This window comes from Chiloscyllium plagiosum, unplaced genomic scaffold (assembly GCF_037043375.1).
Source record: "Chiloscyllium plagiosum isolate Xiang-an unplaced genomic scaffold, Cpla_swu_hap1 HiC_scaffold_2, whole genome shotgun sequence".
Classification (NCBI taxonomy): domain Eukaryota; kingdom Metazoa; phylum Chordata; class Chondrichthyes; order Orectolobiformes; family Hemiscylliidae; genus Chiloscyllium; species Chiloscyllium plagiosum.
In genome coordinates, this window is record NW_028270140.1 from 3,227,923 (window position 1) to 3,248,922 (window position 21,000).

Consider the following 21,000-nt stretch of genomic DNA (forward strand, 5'->3'; position numbering starts at 1 on the left):
GAACAGGACCACACGCCGCAAAAAAACAGCACTAAAAGAAAACATGGCCAAACTAACACACAACAGAGAGGACACCACAACACACACCTGGGTTAGAAACCTCTCCCACAGACAGCTCACAGACACGGAAGGAACAATACTGGCCAAGGAACTCAACTACAACCACAGGGATACCAAGACAGCAGACTTCCTAGCAGCACTAGAATGTACACTCAGGAACAATGGACTGACAGAAGAGAGTTGAAACTTTATTGCTGGAACAGCACAGCAGGTGAGGCAGCATCCAGGGAACAGGAGATTCGACGTTTCGGGCACAGGCCCTTCTTCAGGAATCTGAAGAATCGGCCTGTGCCCGAAACGTCGAATCTCCTGTTCCCTGGATGCTGCCTGACCTGCTGTGCTGTTCCAGCAATAAAGTTTCAACTTTGATCTCCAGCATCTGCAGACCTCACTTTCTCCTCACTGACAGAAGAGACACAACAAACAGTGAGGCAAAGTATCGTACCTCTGATAACAAGGAAAAGACAAACACACAACCTCAACACCAAGGAGAGGGAAGCACTAAAATCACTAAGAAACGATAAAAACATAATCATACTACCAGCAGACAAAGGCAGAATGACGGTCATCCTGGACAAAGCAGAGTACATCCAAAAAGCACAACAACTACTTGCAGATACCAACACCTACCAAAAGAGGGAGTTTGACCCCACCCCACAGCTCACCAATAGGATAAACAACATACTGAGGAACCTACAAAAAAACGGACAGATAACCAGGTCTGACCTACAGAGAATGAAACCTGAAAGCAACAACACCCCCAGATTCTATGGACTACCTAAAGTGCACAAACCAGACATCCCACTCAGACTCATAGTGTCACTCCCAGGGACACCATCACACAAACTGGCTAAAGATCTACAGCAGAAACTGAACACCTGATCAGCGGATCCAGACACTCTATACAGTCAACACAGGAATTCTTGGACATCATCAGAAATATACACATAGACAAGGAAGAAACCATGGTCTCATTCGATCTAATGGCACTGTTCACCTCTATCGACAAAACCCTAGCCAGAGAAACAATAGCCAACCTGCTGGACATACAGAACAGACAACAGCACGTTGAACCTATCAACAAAGAAGGCATACTCAAACTACTGGACCTGTGCCTCACAACACACTTCATATATGAACAAATCAACGACACACCCATGGGCTCACCCATCTCTGGACTCATAGCAGAAGCAGTAATGCAAAGATTAGAACAAGCAGTCTTACCGCAAATTCAACCCAAACTCTGGGTCAGATATGTGGATGACACCTTTGTAATCATTAAAAACACAGAAATAGAGAACACACACCGGATCATCAACGCCACACTCACAGGAATCCAATTCACTAGAGAGGAAGAAAAGGACAACCAACTCCCATTCCCAGACGTGATGGTACAGAGAACACCGAACGGAGAATTCACCACTAAGATACACAGGAAAGCCACACACACAGACCAAGTCCTAAACTACGAAAGCAACCACCCCAACACACATAAAAGAAGTTGCATCAAGACACTGTTCAAAAGGGCCACAACACACTGCAGTACACCAGAACTGCAAAAAGAGGAAGAGGAACACCTATACAATGTATTCGCCAAAAACAGATACCCTCGCAATTTCATCAACAGATGCCGAAGGGAAAGACAACGGAACAAGGACATGCCACAACCCAAAGGACTAGCCACACTACCATACATCAAGAGCATTTCCGAACTGACAGCCAGACTACGGCGACCACTAGGACTCATAACAGCACAAAAACCAACAGCCACTCTCAGACAACAACTCACCAGAACGAAGGACCCAATACCCAGCATGAGCAAAGCCAATGTAGTGTACAAAATCCCATGCAAGGACTGCACAAAACACTACATAGGACAAACAGGAAGACAGCTAATGATCCGCATCCATGAACACCAACTAGCCACGAAACGACACGACCAGCTATCCTTAGTAGCCACACACGCAGATGACAAGCAACATGAATTCGACTGGGACAACACTACTATTATAGGACAAGCCAAACAGAGAACAGCCAGGGAACGCCTAGAGGCATGGCACTCATCCACAGATTCAATCAATAAGCACATCGACCTGGACCCAATATACCGACCACTGCAATGGACAGCTGGAACTGACAACCGGAAGTGGCAGATTCAAACCACTACAAATGCTGGAGGAAAGATCACAGAAGCGCTTCACAGGAGGCTCCCAAGCACTGAGGATGTCCCCTAGACAGGGGACGAAATGTCTGCAACACAAATTCCCAGCTCGGCGAACAGAACCACAACATTGTAATTGATGTCAAAAGCAGGTCGAGGTCAGAATCAGAGCTCAATGGGCCTGCTGTCAGCCTTTGCGCCGGTTTGACATGAACAAATGTGACCAAGAGCCAGTTTTGAAGAGGTAGGGTCAGAGTGGGAACCGACATCCAGATATTGAGGTGAGTAGTATTTGTGGGAAATTACACTTAATTGGTCTATTATTCTATCAGGTCTGAGGAAGGGTCACTGGAATCAAAACTCTGATTTCTCTCCAAAAATGCTGCTAGATCTGTTGAGTTTCTCCAGCAATTTCTGTTTATGTTCCTGTTATCCATCTCTTTGTCTATCTAACTGTGTCTTTCCCTCTGTCTGGGCTTCATTTCCACCTTTCCTTAGTGACTCCTAGCTCTGAAGAAAGGTCACTGGACTCAAAAAGTTTGAGTCTCTTTCTCTCTTTTCCAATGCTGCTAGACTTCTTGAGTTTCTTCTGCAACTTTTATTTCTGGTTCACATTTTAAGCATCCATAGTTCTTTGTACAATCAATTAAATCCTGTTCCTTGTGCTAACTGGGATTTCCAATCAGCAATGACGGCAAGGGACATTGACCTGGACCATGGTCAGATAACCATAGGGATTCAGCTGTACTTTAGTTTAGAGGAGACCCCATCCTATTCTGCATTAATCATAAGCACCAGATCACAGCTGTAGCCAATGGCTGTCCCTTGAATGTTTGCACTGCATTATGACAACCAGAAATGATTTAACATGTCCAAACAAGAAAATGTCTGACCTGTGCTTCCAAGAAAGATCCAAGTGGACATTCCCTCTTTCTCTTCACCATGAATGGGCAGGTACCACCTTGGTTGGTGGGACTGCTAATGTGTCAGCGCTGGAGGGGACCCCACTGGGGACCTATAGCCTGGAAGCTGGCCTGCTGTCCTTCATTAAACAATTAACCCATTCCCTGAAATTGCCCTAGCCAGTCCTTAAAAGGTTTGTGTTAATAGGTGTGAAACTTGCCAGAGTCAGGACCCAGGCGTTGGGATTCCCATCCCAGCAGTTGTTGGGGGAGAGCAGGAGCTTCATCATCACGCCATTTGCAACTTCTAAATCAGAACATACTGTGTTGTACGGGGAGATGGGATATAAGAAGATAGATGAGGAAAAGACATCAATATAATAATTTAGTTTCAGCCCTGCTGTTGGCCACAACTTTATTCTGATGAGTTCAATCATGGTAATCATTGAACTCTCCAGGTGGTGAGGCCATGCAGCCATATGTGTCCTCCAAGAGTTAAATGCTGCTGCTTCCTGTTATCATAGAATCCTTACAGTGTGGAAACAGGCCATTTGGCCCAGCAAATCCAAACTGACCCTCCAAAGAATGTCCCACCAGACCCATTCCCCAACCCTATTACTCTAGATATCCCCTGACTAATGCACCTAGCCTACACATCCCTGAACACTATGGGCAATTTAGCATGGCCAATCCACTTAACCTGCACATCTTTGGACTGTAGGAGGAATCCAGAGCACCCGGAGTAAACCCACACAGACACGGGGAGGATGTGCAAACTATACACAGTCACCCAAGCGTGGAATTGAACCCGGGTCCCTAACACTGTATGGTAGCAGTGCTAACCACTGAGCCACCGTGTTGCCCCATTTTGAGCCATCTTGCCCAGTATGTCAGTGATTACAATATCTTGTCTTTGGATGGATAAATAGCAGGTTATGCAAGTGGTGAGATGTGAGCATGTGGCTTGCACAAGGGGCTAAATTTATGAATGTGAGATGAGCTAAGGATGTTAAAGTATGAAATGCACTGGTGATAATCTCACAGTAAGTGAGGAAAGGGATGTAATGAAATAAGCCATGTGTGAGGTAAGTTATTCATTTCTAAGAATGTGGCATATGAAAATGTTTTCATTGATCTTCATCCTTCATGCACCCCAGGGGACTAAAAGAGATGGTGGAGAAATAGCAATGTGTTTGTGGTAATTTACTAAATTTCGCTGGACTCTTGGGCGGTTCCAGCAGTTTGGGAATTAGCAAATGTGACGTTAGTGTATGAAAAAGGAGGTAAATAAAAGTGAGTAACTATAGGCCCATTAGCTTAACTTCTGTAGTGAGGAAAATGCTTGAATCTATCATCAAGGAAGAAATAGTTAGACATGTGGGAAATACGAAATGTAGTTTTCTGCAGGCGATATAGAAATATAATTGTTGTAAGTGCTAGTGGAGTGTAATTTCTGCAGATGGGGGAGGGATGAGACATTATACAAACGGTCATGGAATTCTTGTAGCATGTAGTATACTTAAGGCTAAGACTTTAATGAATATAGGGGGTCTTTTAAAGAAGTAGTTTTAAAGAAAATAGTTTTAAGCTAGGAAATAACTATGGAGTGTTGTAGCTGACCACAAAAAGAAGAAGTAAGGGTATTTTCACAATAAAGCTTATAGTACCAGAACAAGGAATGCAGTCATCCAAGGACACGGACAGCCTGGTACATAGGTAAGGAAAGAGAAAAACAAGTGAAGTAATCATCTTAAAGTTAGTCCAAATAAGGGAATGAAATGAAATAAATGATTATGATAAGGTAAGAATAGGGAAAAGGGATGTGAGCCTGCAACACACAAACTGTATGAAAATGATTCCATAACTGATATCTTTGCACTTTTTGCCAGGCTAGCGGAGTGCCCGGACTTGCAAGTTTGTAATAAATTGTCCTTGTTTCCATGGCTTTGTCTCCGGCTGATTTATAAGTGAGTTTTGTTTCTAACAGACATCTGGATAAAAATTGTCCCATTGGGCAGACGCAGTATGGGTTAATGAAAGGCAGGTCATGTTCAATGAATTTATTGGAATTCTTTGAGGACATTATGCACATGGTGGATAACGGGGATCCAGTGGATATGGTATATCTGGATTTCCAGAAGGCATTCGACAAAGTGTCACACAAAAGGCTGCAGCATAAGATAAAGGTACATGTTGTTACAGGCAATGTATTACCATGGATAGAGGATTGGTTAACTAACAGAAAGCAAAGAGAGGGGATAAATGGGTGCTTTTCTGGTTGGCGATCAGTAGTTAGTGGTGTACCTTGGGGATCAGTGTTGTATACAATTGTATACAATTTACATCAATGCTTTAGAGTTGGGGACTGAGTGCAGTGTGTCAAATTTTGAGGAAAACAATGAGATGAGTGGTAGAGCAAAGTGTGCAGAGGACACTGAAAGCCTGCAGAGAGATATAGATAGATTCAGTGAGTGGGCAAGTCTCTCGCAGATGGAGTTGGTAAGTGTGATGTCATCCATTTTGATCAGAATAACAGCAAAATGGCTATTATTTATTAGGTGAAAATTTGCAACACACTGCTGCGCAGAGGGACTGGGTGTCCTTATGCATGAATCTCAAAAAGTTGGCTTGCTGCTGCAGCAAGTAATTAAGAAGGCAAATGGAATATTCTCCTCCATTGGTAGAGGGGTAGAGTTCAAAACCAGGAAGGTTATGCTGTAGCTGTATAGGGTACTGTTGAGGCCACACTGGAGTGCTGTGTGCAGTTTTGGTCTCCTTACTTAAGAAAGGATGTACTGGCACAGGAGGGTGTGCAGAGGAGGCTCACTGGGTTGATTCCAGAGTTGAGGGAGTTGACTTATGAGGAGAGACTGAGTAGACTGGGACTATGCTCATTGAAATTTAGAATAATGAGTGGGGATCTTATAGAAACATATAAAATTACCAAGGGAATAGATAGAATAGAAGCAGGGAAGTTGTTTTCACTGGACGATGAAACTGGAACTTGGGGGAACCACCACAAGGCAAAAGAGAGCAGATTTAGGATTGACTTGAGTGGGAACTGCACCAACATGTATGGGCTCAGCATCTCCATGTATAGGGTGCCATTGACTATGCACAACAGGCACTGAGAGAGTCATAGGTATTTCTGATGGAGGGTTTTTGCCCAAAATGTCAATTTTGCTGCTCCTCGGATGCTGCCTGAACTTCTGTGCTCTTCCAGCACCACTAATCCAGAAACCGAGAGAGCCATGTTTACAACACTTGGAATTCATCACCGTGAAAGGTTTCCTATTTAGTTCATGCTCAGGTGATCTGTAAAGACCATTACCACTTCATGGAGGTATGTGCCCACTCTCCGGGAAGCTGCCATAATGCCTATCCGCTGGAACACTCTCCTGTACCTGACAGTTTGATGGTCCAGGTGTTTTTCAAGGCTAGTTGCTGGGAGCTAGGATGACTGACTGTGACCACAGCTCACAAGATAAACAGATATAGGCTGCCCTTCCTCTAATCAAGGCCATGAGGGAGCAGACAATGGGACTGCTGAAGATGAGGTCTCACTGCATGCACCAGTCTGGAAGTGCCCTCCAGTACAGTCTGGATAGACTGTGCCACATCACCTTGGAACGTTGTTTACTGCACAGCTGGAAGAAGCAATGAGGCAATGGCATAAATGCTGAGGATCTGTGAGAATGGGAGCAGTCTCCCAAGGAGGAATAGAACAAGGACATTGGAGAGGATGAAGCTCTCTGTGTTTGTGAGTGAATTCGGCTGTGCTGGGATCTCCAATCCAGACAGCTTATTCTTACCATCCGGGTCTGTCGATGGGGCAGACCATCATAGGCTGTAGAGCAGTTGTTTGTTATGATGCCAGTATTTGGTTTGCTTTGTGAGGCCAACAGTAGATTCTATTCATGTTGTTTGTGTTCACTCTTGATGGCTGGAAATAAAAGCTCCTGTCTGGAATTATCCAGTTACTAACCTGTCTGTGATGTTCCCCTCCTAGACAATGACAAGCTACAAGTCTCCACTGGGCACTGGGCACTGGGGACAGAGTAGTGGTGACACAGAGAAGCTGTTTAGACAGGTTGTGGCTAGGAACTGGTAAGCTGTGTGGTCTGCTGGCTAAACAGTAATTAGGATGAGAGAATGAGGTTGTATGTGCCTGGGAGAGTCAGCTATGTGTCGTGAATAATGTGGTTTTATGCCTTCAATGCCAGTATTTTGCCAATAGAGAGTAACATTGGATTTGAAACTCTTGTCTGCCTATCTTTTAAAGATGGCACGGGTACCAGGGGGCTGGTCTTCCAGCAGATATCTGGTGAGTAGTGGGTTCTTCCATGAACGGCAAACAGTAAGGTGGAGTTAGAATGGGAATACAGAGACGTCATTGGAGCAGAATCAGGAGTTAATGACATGAGGTTAGTTCAGTACGTTGCAGTGAGAAATCACAGTGGGTCTTGTGGAGAACACTTCATGAAACGTGACGAAAATGTCACTTAGTCAAAATCATCAGGTTCAGCCCATTACTGGAGACCATGAGGAAAAACCCCAAAGGTAGGTCTTACTCCTTCAAAGTTCTAAACTGTTCTCACTTCAACTCCACATCACATCATCATCGTGGATAATACTTAATGCTACTCTCATTATTAACCCTCTCAGGTTTACTAGGATAAAGTGAGGACTGCAGATGCTGGAGATCAGAGCTTAAAAATGTGTTGCTGGAAAAGCGCAGCAGGTCAGGCAGCTTCAAAGGAACACCTTTATACTACAATTGGCTTCAACAAACTTGGCTCTGTACGATCTCCTTCACATTGCTACAGTTTATGTTAACAGAATGTAGGTGGCACCATTATGGGTGAGCACAGGTTAATTGAACATGCTGGCTCCACAGTCATTTTCTGCTTATCCAATTTTTTTCCCTAAGCCTCTAATCATTTATGAGCGTCTGTTTATGGAAACTACACTTTGCTGTCATTTGGAAAAAAAAATTGTTGGCTTGGTTGTAAGAAGTCATAAAGAAAACACATTTTTCAACTCTCATGAGGATAGATTCTCAAAGGAACAAAATTGGACGCATTTGACCTCAAACTAGCCACATAATGAAATACATCCATCATCCGCAGTAGTAGCTATGTGCCAGGTATTTGCTTTTCTGTACAATATGTACTGATTAAGAATTGGGCCCGACTGGAGGTGGAAGATTTAGGTCAGGCTACAGAATATCCAAGAAGTGTAATCAGTTGTGCACACATTGAGCATTAGATTGGCACGGTGAGCAGATCATAAAGGTTAGGTTTCATCGTCTAAGTGGAAACAATGGCCCTAATCTTAAAGTCAAGTTGAAGATGGAATAATAATGAGCAAAACATGCTTGGTATTTCAACAGGTCTGAATCTACCAATCAACTGAATTGAAGCAACTAATTTTGACATCTAAATTTATTTAGGCTAAGCCATACAACAGGCATCATGTGGATCTGCAGGATCTGATCTCACCTGTTGGTATAGGGGCAATAAACAACAGAGATTGAAGGCCTTTCCAATGGATGGCGGGTTTAGAAACAGGACTTAGATTTAATGGTAGATACAGCCAGGGAAGGCAAGGTACTTTCCATAGAATCATAGAATCCCTACGAGGCAGAAAGAGGCCATTCAGCCCTTTGATTTTGCACCGACCATCCAAAGAGCATCCCACCCAGACCCAGCCTCCAAACCTATCCCGCTTTTACCGTGGTTCACCCACCTGTGGGAGGAAACCGGAGCACCTGGCAGAAGCCAGTGTAGGCACAGGGAGAGCGTGAAAACTCCACACAGGCTTTTCTCCAGCAGAGGGAGGAAGAAAGCTTGTAGCTGTCATTAAAACAGTGTGGTTAGAGCTTGTTGAAGCGAGCTTTACATCCAGGTCTGGGAGACTTTGTTTTTCATTATTTATTCATGGCCTATCAGTTTTGCTGGCCAGCTCAACATTTAATGCTCAATCCGAGGTACCTGAGAGAAGATGTTGGTGAACCGTTTTCTTAAATATTTGGTATAGGTGCCACCACATTGCTGATAGGATTCAGGATTTTAACCCACTGACATTGAATTTTCAAGTCGATATGGTGAGTAGCTTGGAGGAGAAGTTACAGTGGTGGTGTTCCCATATATCTACTGCCCATGGTCGTGGTTTTGGAAGTTGCTTTCTATGCAGCTTTGTTGAGTTTCTGAAGGGCAGGAAATGGTTTAATAACTCAACAAGGTCAGCATGTTTTCAATTCAACCGTATCTAGTGCTTTGATACCACAAACCTATCTGTCATGTTGACTTATGAAACGTTCTCCATTACTTTGCATCAGGCTTCACACTCACTCAGCTTTCAACAACACCCAGACTTTATCACCTCCCCATTTATCCATACGCACCCCAACCCTAGTGCAATTTGTCTCAGTTATTGTCTCACCTATTTGAAGGTGTTATATCCTGGTCTTGAGATACCTACAGGTCTGGTTTAAACCTGTGGACTGAAAATTACAAGGGCGAGTGAAAAGATCAGGGGTGGGCCAGTGTAAGCAATAAGCTGATTGATGCAGAAAAGAGATTTGAAGCATACAGTGCCTCTCTCAGTGTGAGACAGTGACGGATAGAGGTTTGTTACAACTGATGATTAGTTACAAACATCACATTCCTCTGGCACATAAGTGTTTGGGCTAATATTAAGTTATTAGTTTACAGCAGAGCAGCATGTTTCCAGTAGAGTGTCATGCTTCAAATGATTTGAGGTAAGAAGGAGTAAATCTTCACCACACGGTGACAACATAGCTTTATAGATGTACAGCACAGAAACAGACCCTTCGGTCCAACTCGTCCATGCCAACCAGATATCCTAACCTAATCTAGTCCCATTTGCCAGCACTTGGCCCATATCCCTCTAAACCCATCCTATTCATAAACCCATCCTTTTGCCTTTTCCATGTTGCGTTTGCACCATCCCCCACCACTTCCTCTGGTAGTTCCCACCCACTGAGTGAAAAAATTTGCCCTTTTGTCCCTTTTAAATCTTTCCCCTCTCACCTTAAACCTATGACCTCTAGTTTTGGACATCCCCAAACCAGGGAAAAGACCTTAGCTATTCACCAGTCCATGCCCCCCATGATTTTATAAACCTCTCAGCCTCCGACGCTTCAGGGAAAACAGCCCCAGCCTACTCAGCCTCTCCCTGTCGCTCAAACCCTCCAGCTCTGGCAACATACTTGTAAATCTTTTCTGAACCCTTTCAGGTTTCATATCATCCTTCCTATAGCAGGAAACCACAACTGAATGCAGTATTCCAAAAGTGGTCTAATCAATGTCCTGTATAGCTGCAATATGACCTTCCAACTCTTACACTCAATGCTCTGACCAATAAAGACAAGCATATTAAATACCTTCTTCACTATCCTATCTGCCTGTGACTCCACTTCCAAGGAACGATGAATCTTTGTTTGTGCACACTCTCCGCTTCCTTACCATTAATACTTCCCGCCCGGATTTACCTTCCCAAAATCCAGCAACTCACATTTATCTAAATTAAACCCCCTCTGTTACTCTTTAGCCCATTGACCCATCTGATCAAGATCCCGTTGTAATCTGAGGTAACCTTCTTCCCTCTCCACTACACCTCCAATTTTGGTATCGTCTGTAAATTTACTAACTATACCTCTTATGCTCGCATCCAAATCATTTATGTAAATGACAAAAAGTAGAGGGCCCAGCACCGATCCTTGTGGCACTCCATTGGTCACAGGCCTCCAGTCTGAAAAGCATCCCTCCACCAACCCCCTCTGTTGTCTACGTTTGAGCCAGTTCTGTATCCAAATGGCTAGTTCTCCTTGTATTCCGTGTGATCATGACATCATGAGCATGTCTCTTAAAGGCACATTGACAAACTGGCTGCGAGATATAACTCAACACTACAATTAAATAACATCTCTTTCTTTTACTTTGGAGTATTTTCACCTTCACAACAACTGTTTTAGGACAATCGTGAGGATGATTCCTCACAGGTGTTAACTCTTTCTGAGGTTGTATGTGACAGGACCTAGAGCCACGTGTCAATGCAAATAATCACACTTTGATACATTGAGCCACCAGTTGAATTTTTGTCCAGTGAGTCATATTTAACAACTCCTTGTGAAAGAATTATTTTCTGTCCCAGAACGTAGAAAAAAACAGCCGCTTCCCTGAGGAACAGATGAGTTATTGACACAACTTTATTTAGGATTGCTCTCCTGAACAGATAGAATGAACAGGTGTAGGCACGATCATCAACGAAGAATATGTATCATGGAGATCAATAATTTCCAAATACAGCCCAGATGGACACAGACATTGGAAACTCAAGAGAAGGAAAGGACTGAAAACAGATCAGCAATTTAGTTTAGGGGGATGGCCATGGTGTATCAATAATGTCACTAGTAATCCAAAAACCCAGGCTCATGTTGTAGTGATTTTGTTTCAAGTTCCACCATGGCAGCCAGTGTAATTTAAATCCAAGCAACAAATCGAGAATATAAAATTGGTAATGGTGATCATGAAACTATCATTGATTGTTTTTACTAAAAAAAGCTGACACATTAATATTCTTCAAGGAAAGAAATCTGCCATCCTCATATGTGATCCCAGACTTACAGCAATATGGTGACTCTTAACTACTATGTGAAATAACCTGGCACGTTATTCAGTTAAAGGACAATTAGAGATAGGCTACTTACCCCCATCTCATGCAAAAATAAAGAAAATGTGTCACATCATCTCTGTCCAAAAGTGAAAGGATGGAGGAGACCAATTCAATCACCAATAGCACAGAGAATTGTGAAAATGAGGGTACCCAGTATTGGTTCCCTTACTTGAGAGACAATTCAGAGAAAGTTTACCAGACTTATGCATGAAATGGATGGGTTGTTTTATGAGGAAAGTCTAGATTGGCAAGACTTACATCAATTGAAGTATAGAAGAATAAGGGATGAATTGTTTGAAACATTGAAAAAATTCACAATGATCTTGCCAGGGTTGGAGGATTTAGGCCATGGGAGAAGCTGAGGGGTGACCTTATACAGGTTTATAAAATCATGAGTGGCATGGATAGGGGAAAGAGATAAGGTCTTTTCCCTGGCTCGGGGGGAGTCCGGACTAGAGGGCTTAGGTTTAGCTTGAGAGGGGAAAAATTTAAAAGGGACCTAAGGGACAACTTTTTCACACAGAGGGCAGTGCTTGTATGGAATGAGCTGCCAGAGGAAGTGGTGGATGCTGGTACAATTACAATATTTAAAAGGCATCTGGATGGGTACATGAATAGGAAGAGTTTAGAGGGAAATGGGCCAAGTGCTGGCAAATGGGACTAGATTAGGTTAGGATATCTGGTTGGTATGGACGAGTTGGACCAAAGGGTTTGTTTCCATGCTGTACATCTCTATGAGTCTATGACTCTATGCTGTGGTTCTGTTCGCCGAGCTGGAAGTTTTTGTTGCAAACGTTTCATCCCCTGTCTAGGTGACATCCTCAGTGCTTGGGAGCCTCCTGTGAAGCGCTTCTGTGGTGTTTCCTCCGGCATTTATAGTGGCCTGTCCCTGCCGCTTCCGGTTGTCAGTTTCAGCTGTCCGCTGTAGTGGCCGGTATATTGGGTCCAGGTCGATGTGTTTGTTGATGGAGTTTGTGGATGAGTGCCATGCTTCTAGGAATTCCCTAGCTGTTCTTTGTTTCGCTTGCCCTATAATGGTAGTGTCGTCCCAGTCAAATTCATGTTGCTTGTCGTCTACGTGTGTGACTACTAGGGATAGCTGGTCGTGTCGTTTCGTGGCTAGTTGATGTTCGTGGATGCGGATCATTAGCTGTCTTCCTGTTTGTCCTATATAGTGTTTTGTGCAGTCCTTGCATGGGATTTTGTACACTACATTAGTTTTGCTCATGCTGGGTATCAGGTCCTTCGTTCTGGTGAGTTGTTGTCTGAGTGTGGCTGTTGGTTTGTGTGCTGTTATAAGTCCTAGTGGTCGCAGTATGACTCTATCTAAGATCCTGAAGGGTCTGATTAGGACACTTGCAGAGAAGGATGATCTTCTTTGTTGGAGGATCTAGGACTAAGGGTCCCTGTTCACAAATCACCATTGGCCAATGTAAAATGGAGATGAGGTAAAGCAATTTTTCCTCTCAAGTCTTTGTAACTCTTCCTGAAATGAGGTTAAGGTAGTCGGATTCTTATTAAGCAAGGGGGTGAAAGGTCATGAGGGTCACCCAGAATGTAGAATGTGGAATTAGTCTTGATCTTATTGAATGGCAGAGCAGTCTCGAGAAACTGAATGTCCATATGATCAATACGATTCCATGGAGAGATTTGGTTTTTGTTAGTATAGCTGTCAAAAGTGTTCATGCAGGCCGTGATGGTATAAGAGCGGTTTGTCACCTCAGACAGGATGATGAATCTCTCTGTCCTCCTCTGCCTGCAGTATTTTCTAATAATATTCCCTTGTGAACACACCGGAAGGTGGACCCTTGTTGAGGCATTAGGGGAATCTTACGTGCCCCTGGAGAGCTGACAAGCAATCCATGCTCCTCTTTTCTCAAGGCCCATCAAACCATATGCTAATCATGCAGGGGGAGGCCAGGTGCAGGCTGCAATCAGGAATTCTGGGGCAGACCCTTCACCTCCACAGAGCTAATAGCAAACCAGCTCAGAGGGGGCCAGGGCTGCTCCAGGACAAACACAGGGTTGTGGTGGAATCCTGATTAGAAATGGGTAGTGCAGAAGGAGAGGTTACTGAGGTGGGACTCGATAGTAAGGTGAGGGATGTGACTCCCAGTGACCCTGCCTTCTTGTGGCTGACTTTGTTCATCAGACTCTGTCAATTCTAGCAGGGATGGAATGAGACACTTCTTAATTGGTTACTTAAGGGCCACAACTGGGAGTGGGGCAGGAACGTTGACCATTAGCTTTCCTACCTATAATGTTGTTCGAGCAGAGGCAAGGGGCAGAAGTGTTCAGGTATGTCACTGACGCTCCCCATCTCCAAGCTCAACACCAGGCAGAACAAGAGACTCTGATCTAATAAGCCCAGGTTTCATTGATTGCTCTCCAGTGATGCAGCAAGCACTAATTAAGGAACAGTTACATACCTTTTCATTACAAGCTGCTAATTATCTGGATAAGGCATTTCATGGTTTTATTAATCTGTTTAAATTAGAACTCATAGACATGATAATTTAATAAGTCATTTAACTGGAACGTGCACTGTTAATTATGAGGCATTTCTAAATAAGGAGAAAGTGAGGACTGCAGATGCTGGAGATTAGAGTCAAGAGCGTGGTGCTGGAAAAGCCCAGCAGGTCAGGCAGCATCTGAGGAGCAGAAGAATTGACATTTCGGGCATAAGCCCTTCAGCAGGAGTCAAGGGTTTATGCCCGAAACGTTGATTCTCCTGCTTCTCGGATGCTGCCTGACCTGCTGTGCTTTTCCAGCACTACACTCCCACATTTCTAAGTAAGTCAAATTCATCGAAGAAAGAATTACGTGTTGTACAAAAAACAACGCAATCTTTTAATTGCTTTTATATCTAAAAATTGCTTTTCCTCAATATGATATTTGAAAAAAACATTGTTCTTTATTCGTAAAAGATTAAGAAAAATGTTATGAGGGATTAGCATTTGAAATTGAGGCAGCATAATTCCTAGCTGAGGAACCAGCCCCTGAACTTTTTGTTTCACATAATGATGCTATCAGCTTTCTGTCTCTAGGTCACCAATTCGGAGATAAGAATTCATCTCGTTTGCTTTCAAGGTCAACTTGATAAATCTTATGTTGTGGTAGAGATATGTAATAACTCTTAGAGAAGCATTAGTACCTCAATTGGTATTTTTCTCTTGAAAAAAGCCAGTTCCTGATAAATTGACTAAAGCAGTTACTTAGAAAACATACTTGTGTTTGTCACTGTGCCATCTGACTTAAAGGAAATAAAACCACATCAAGGCTGTGACTCTCAATTATTCATTGCCAGAGACAGATGAGTGACAAAATTCCATAGCCATTGAAAATGGATGTGGTGATCTCAGGGGGGTTACCCACTACCCTTGATGTGGGTAACATGCCAGCTTTGAGCCCCCAGATGATTATTCTGATTGCTGTCTGCAGTTAAAACTAAACACTGTGCAGGGGGCCTGCAGGCCTCAGCAGGAGACTCCATGTTGACTGGGACTGGCACTATCTTAAGGCTCATTTGTTCTGTTTAAAGTCTGTGAGTCGAGAGTGTGGTGCTGGAAAAGCATAGCAGGTCAGGCAGCATCCGAGGAGCAGGAGGATCGACATTTCAGGCATAAACCCTTCATCAGGAATCTCCTGCTCCTCAGATGCTCCCTGACCTGCTGTGTTTTTCCAGCACTACACTCTCGACTCTGATCTCCAGCATTTGCAGTCCTCACTTTCTCCCAGTTAAAATCGATGGGCAGCTCTTAAAGGAAGGGGGCATTCTGACTACAGGAGATGTTAGATCTGTTTGTGGAAGAGAGTGTAAGCAATCTCATCTGTTTTCCTAATGCTGCATCAATCAGCTGGGGGGCAGAGGAATAGAATATCATACATTCACAGGGAGCTACAGGAACCCAGGAGTCAGACTTTCTGAAACCAGTGGGAACAGGTAACTGAGACTTTATACAAGATATTGATATCTGGGGACCTGAATGGGATACTTTAAAAAGAAATTAATGCCTTCACGTGTGGTCAAGGTCAGCGAATGGTTCTTCAAATGACATCCAGGTCGTTCTGCTACAGTGTGTGTTTCGTCAACACGAATTCACTGTAACGCGATTGACCAATAGGGGACGCTGTTTCTAAAGGACTAACTTTTAAAATGTGTGTTTGTTGCAACGCATTTGCATCACCAATACTTTAAATGTTATTTGTATTGCGTGACTCTTGTATAGCGTGAGGTCACACAGGAACGCAACTCCCACGTTCTGGAAAAACTGCCTGTATCCCCTCAATTGCAATGTTTGTTACTTGCACTGTTCAATAAAACAAACTACACATAGGACCCTATTGTGCAAGCCATTCCAGTAAAGAAAGTGAATAGGAATGTAGGAAAGAAAGGGAAAAATATAGTTGGTATGCTATGTTCTCTGCAGCAAGTTGCACCGTGCTCTACGGCCTGTTTCCCGGGACGCACACCGAGACGAACATCAACTGCGCCTGGAGGATCATCAACTCGGTGAAGGACGCTCTCTGGGTGGTCCGAAACTTGTTGATCTTCCAGCTGAAGGAGTTGACCCTGACTGAGTGCTGCAGACTGGCACATTCCAAGGTCCAGGACTACGTGTTGCAGGATGCGCTGAAGCTTGGGGCAGCTGCCGCCAAGGCGCGGTGGGGAAAGACCACTGTGTAAAGTCTGCCTGCCTAACGAAGAACAAGGGGCCCATGTAGTCATTTGGGCTTTGCTGACGCCTCAGCTAAATATGTGGGCATATGATTGAAAAATGTACAGACCTGTATAAAAATGATAAATTCTGATCTCTGTATGTACATGTTTACATATGTATGGCATGACCAACTGTACAGACCATCAAATTATTTTATGAATAAAGTATATTTTTGAAATTAAAAAAAAGTTGCACATTCTCCCAGTGCCTGCATGGGTTTCCTCTAGGTGCTCCAGTTTCTTCCCACAGTCGAAGGATCTGCAGGTTAGGTGGATTGGCCATGGGAAATGCAGGGTTACAGGGATAGGGTAGGGGTAGGTCTGGATGGGATGCTCTTTGGAGGGTTAATCTGGATTCAATGGGTGAATAGCCTGCTTCTACACTATAGGGATTCTTTGATTCTATGCCCAGTGCCAAAGTTAATCACATATTCTTGTGGCTGGAGCTGAACTTGCAATGGGCAGGAGAGGATTCAGTTGTTATGATCAACAAGTAATCAACAACATAGGTCAAACAAGGCATGCTGTTCTGAGTTTGAAGAGATACAATCCAAATTAAAGTGCAAAATTTCATAGTTAATCACTTCTGGATTAGCAGCTGAGACGTACAACAATTACTTTGGGTCTAACAGATGAGAGCGATATGAACACATGGTTGAGAAAGAAAGTGTCTCTATTCACGGAGCACTGCCACCAGTACTCGGAAAACAGCAAGTGGTTTTATTGGGACGAACTATGCCTAAACGGGTTGATTCCAGATTCTTGGTGAATCATTTAATTAAGATCTTAGACAAGGCTTTAAATAACAGAATATTGGAAGCAGTGGGTGTGGTAAGGAAACAATTCAGGTGAACAGAGATTTAGAAATCCAAAGAGAAAAGTTGAGACAATAGAACAGTTCAGTGATGTGGGGAAAAAAAGTAGAGTGGGACAGAAAGGGCAAGAGATGACAGACTTTTGCTGAAGGGGCACATATTACTCACTTCCCTGAACAAATTTTAAAAAGAACGCTTTACAGCAATAATACACTGGAGATAGCTTTAAATATCTAGAATCCCTACAGCGTAGAAACAGGCCCCCTCAGCCCAACAAGGCCACACTGACCCTCTGAAGAGTAACCCACCCAGGCCCATTCCCCCACTACTTTACACTTCCCCTGACTAATGCATCTAACATCCCTGATCACTACGGGCAATTTAGCATGGCTAATTCATCTAAACTGCACATCTTTGGACTATGGGAGGAAACCGGAGCACCCGGAGGAAACCCATGCAGACACGGGAGAACTTGCAAATTCCACACAGACAGTCACACAAGGCTGGCATCAAACCTGGGTCCTTGGCATTGTGTGGCAGCAGTGCTAACCACAGAGCCACTGTGCCACCCTAGGTAATTATCAAGATCGCTGTGTGTTGAGGAAAGGAAGTAATTATTTTCCTATTGTATTACTGGGACATCCTGGGATTGGATAGGAAGGTGGTGGAAATAGTCAACCATCTGTGGGCTCTAGGAACATAGGATTAGGAAGAGGACATTCAATCCCTTGACCCTGGTCCACCATTTTAGATCCAAACTGATCAGCCATCTCAATGCCATACTCTTTGACATCATTATTAACCAGACATCTTTCAATTTCAGTCTTGAACTTATTTAATGACTGCACTTCCACAACACTCTGGAGGAAATAACTTCAAACATTCAGCGCCCTCTGGAGGAAAATATTCCTACTCAGCTGTAACAGTGATCCCTGGTTTTAGACCCAGTGGTTAGCATTGCTGTCTTATAGTATCAGGGACCTGGGTTCAATTCCAGCCTTGGCTGAGTAGCTCTGTGCAGTCTAGACCCGACAGCCAAGGGGAAAACATCTTTTCTGCATCTACTCTTCCCCAATTAAATAGTTGTAGGCGGCACGGTGGCACAGTGGTTAGCACTGCTGCCTCACAGCGCCAGAGACCCGGGTTCAATTCCCGCCTCAGGCGACTGACTGTGTGGAGTTTGCACATTCTCCCCGTGTCTGCGTGGGTTTCCTCCAGGTGCTCCGGTTTCCTCCCACAGTCCAAAGATGTGCAGGTTAGGTGAATTGGCCATGTTAAATTGTCCGTAGTGTTATGTAAGGGGTAAATGTAGGGGTATGGGTGGGTTGCGCTTCGGTGGGTCGGTGTGGACTTGTTGGGCCGAAGGGCCTGTTTCCACACTGTAAAGTAATCTAATCTAATCTACTCTACTCTGTCCATCTCTTTAAGAATGTTGTCAGTTTCTATGAGACTGCTTCTTACTCTTCAGAACTCCAGAGAATAGATATCCATTCACCTCAATCTCTCCTAATAGATCACACCCAAAATCCCAGCAGTCTAGAAATCTTCGCTGAATACCAAGCCCCCTCACATCCCCCCACCTTCCACCCCTACCCCTGGTCCTACCATCCCACTATTGGAAAGTGCTACATCTAGACCCTAAGCAAGGTTCCTTAAGTTTACCCTGTCCACTCTTCTAGGCGGGATACCCTAAATTGTCAAGTTGCTGAGTGGGGAATAATAAAATGGCACCTCTTCTTTGCTCCCCAGTGTCAGTTATTCACAGGTTCATTTATAAAGTATCCTTCACACGTGGATACCTTTCCCATAGACCAAATAAAGTGTCCTCATAGGACATCGATTCCTGTTCATCTGTTTGAGCTGGCTTTATTCAAACTCCCTTTCCTGCTAATTTTCCTGAAATGTTCGCTTCTCTCCTTGCTCTTTTCTCTCTTTTCTATTTTTCTCTCTTTCTTTCTTCTTGCTCTCCCCATCTTTTTCTCTGTCATTGCCTTTTTTCTCTTCTCTTGAAATTCTAATTTATGCTACTCCAGTTTTAATCTCTCTATCATTGCTCTATCAATTTCATTATCCTCACTGACCATCTGTAAAGCCTTAGCTACCCTTTGAAAATTTATGATTTTCTGGCTTTTAAGTGATATTCTAATTCCAAGTGCTTGCTGAGTCCCTTTAGTGTTCAAGGGACAAAACTTTGACATCTCAAAACAAGCATCTCCTAATTCTTCAAGGAAAATACTGGCAACAAAAGCAGACGCCTCTGTACAGACAGTCTCCGATTTATGAACACTCATACTGAGAATCAAGATCCCATATTAGTATTAATTTTAAGAATCTTAAGAATCTAACATACCGAGTTTACTCCTAAAATTGAAAAGCTATTTTAAATTGTCCTGCCTTGTGTTCCAATTTGTGTATAAACTGATTAATGAATGTACTCAAGAATGGAACCCGGTCGCAACCTGGGGTTGACTTATAAGATAACAGTGGAAACTCAAGAAAGGTTTTATCATGGATTTTTTAAAATTGGTTTCAAAGTGACAATTTACACAGTTTAATTTTCTTCATATTGGCTGTGGGTTCCATTTGCAGCCACAATGCCTCAGTTTGCTATATAACCAGACCTCAAGCGAGTTTCTCCAGGTTGCTATGGTTCCAGACAGATACCCCAAATTATCAAGTTCCCCTTCTTTATTCACCCAATTCCTCTGTTGGTCACAGCAAGGTTCATTGACTAAGGGTCTGCTCACCTATGGGTCCCTTTCTCCCAGACCTAAATGAATTCATGTTTAAAAGGAGCCAATTTCATCCAGGTTATGTTGAGTTGACAAAAGAGCATGCTTACTTTTTATTTCATTACCTTATGAAATAATAAGGTAACACATATACACTCAGATCAGAAATAAAAAATGAGTCCAAAAAGAGACAAAGTCACGGCACCAGGTTATAGTCCAATAACTTTATTTGAAATCACAAGTTTTCGGAGCACTGCTCCTTCCTCAGGTAAAGAGATGAAGGAGCAGCACTCCAAAAGCATGTGATTTTAAATAAACCTGTTGGACTGTAACCTGGTCCCATGTGACTTTTGACTTTGTCCACCGCAGTCCAAAACCAGCACCTCCACATCAAAAAGAGATAAAAGTTAGAAGACATGGAATGATCTCTATGGGTCATTCATGAGAAATAGATAATGGAACATCAATTGTTTAACAGGAAATTTCAGGCTTTTTGGCTTTTACTTGTTAGATATTATATACTGTTTCGTTTTGTTGTTAGCTGCCAGCACTCAGTGTGTGAGGAGCCCCCTTCAGTCATGTCCCCTTTTGACTAACTTACTGCTCAATAAAGACAACCATACCAAATGCCTTCTTCACTATCCTATCCACCTGCGACTGCACTTTCAAGGAACGATGAACCTACACTCCAAGGTCTCTTTGTTCGGTAACACTCCCCAGGACCTTCCCATTAAGTGTGTAAGTCCTGCCCTGATTTGTCTTTCCAAAATACAGCACCTCACATTTATCTAAATTAAACTTCATCTTCCACTCCTCAGCCCATTTGCCCATCCGATCAAGAACCTGTTACACTCTGAGGTGACCTTCTTTACTGTCCACTACACCTCCAATTTTGCTCCTTTGATTGTCT